The sequence below is a fragment of the Marmota flaviventris genome, chromosome 1 (genome assembly GCF_047511675.1).
Source record: "Marmota flaviventris isolate mMarFla1 chromosome 1, mMarFla1.hap1, whole genome shotgun sequence".
NCBI classification, from domain to species: domain Eukaryota; kingdom Metazoa; phylum Chordata; class Mammalia; order Rodentia; family Sciuridae; genus Marmota; species Marmota flaviventris.
Genome location: NC_092498.1, coordinates 179494276 through 179495614, shown reverse-complemented (window position 1 = coordinate 179495614; position 1339 = coordinate 179494276). Strand labels below are relative to the sequence as shown.

General features: G+C 33.8%; 1 pseudogene; it reads right to left on the bottom strand.

The window, feature by feature from the left end:
- Positions 1-761: 761 nt before the first annotated feature.
- On the bottom strand, positions 762-877 carry LOC114081749 (small nucleolar RNA U13; annotated as a pseudogene).
- Positions 878-1339: the final 462 nt, after the last annotated feature.

The following is a 1339-nucleotide window of genomic DNA, read 5'->3' as shown; positions in this document are numbered from 1 at the left end:
CTATGCCATCGACTAGAAGGGGAAAGGGGAGGGAATATTCAATGCACACAAACTTCTTTTTTCTTTATTCTTACAACCAGATCACACTAAGAACAGAAAAGTAGACATTGCTCATTTGGGAAATGCTCTGTGGAGAGTTTTGGGCAAACACTTGTGCTTTTTGTACTCTCTAAGAATTTGAAGGAGATCCAGGAACTTTATTGCCACTCTACACTTGTACATCAGAGGAATTGACTTATTGTTTATTTCTTGAAAATACCTTCTGTAACACAGCAGCCCAGGATATACTCATCGTGGCCATTGGAAAGGCTAATATCATGATGATTCCTACAAACAAGTAAACAACCCTTTTGCTTCTAGTTAAAGACATAAAGTTAATTTTTACTGAACATTTAATCTGGCATATGCCATGTATCTTACATGTGCTAATTTATTAAATACTCACAAGAAATATAAACAATAAGTGACCAAAATGGTATTTAAACCAGTGAATTTCTTATACCAAAAACTTTTCCTATTTCTGGTATCATCCAGGAGAGAGCATGGTGATTTTAAAACATATCTTCAGATGCTTTGACATTCCTCCTAATGAAAAGTGAAGTCTATATGTATTTCCCTTGAATCTGGACAAATTTTAATGATGGGTTGACCAGTACAGTATGGCAGAAGTGACTGTTGGCTTCTGAGATTAAAGTATAGTGGAAGGTCATTCAGCTTCTACCCTGTTCATTTGGGACACTCACTTTTTGCCACTTAGTTCAGATCAAACAAGTAATGTGTCAATGAAAAAACATGTTTTGAGGAAATCATCTCTTACACAATTATCACATTTATGTGTGAAAACCCAATCATCACACTTATGAACCAACAAAAGGCTTTAAGAACACTCACCTTTGTATTCCTGAACTGTTATGGAATAAGCATGAGATCACCATCTTTTTTTTTTATTTGTTGCACATGACAATACAATGATCTTGACATATCATACATTTGAATAAAATGGGGTATAATTTCTCATTTTTCTGAGTGTACAGGTTGCAGAATCACATTGGTTATACAGACACGTATATACATACAGCAATACTAATGTCTATTTTATTCTGCTGCCCATCGCCATCTTGTGAGGAAGCTCAAAGGGCAATTTTAGAGTTTTTTCTTCATATACAGTTAAGAAAAAAAATCTCTATAGTTTTAAATTTAAATAGACACTATCTGGATTTTAAGTTCATATTGAATTTTGTTTTACTGAATTGTATGTGGTGGGCAACTAGATTTCATTTTCTTTTTGGTTCATTTATGATTTTTAGTTCTTGACCTATATCATACGCTACTAGTGACT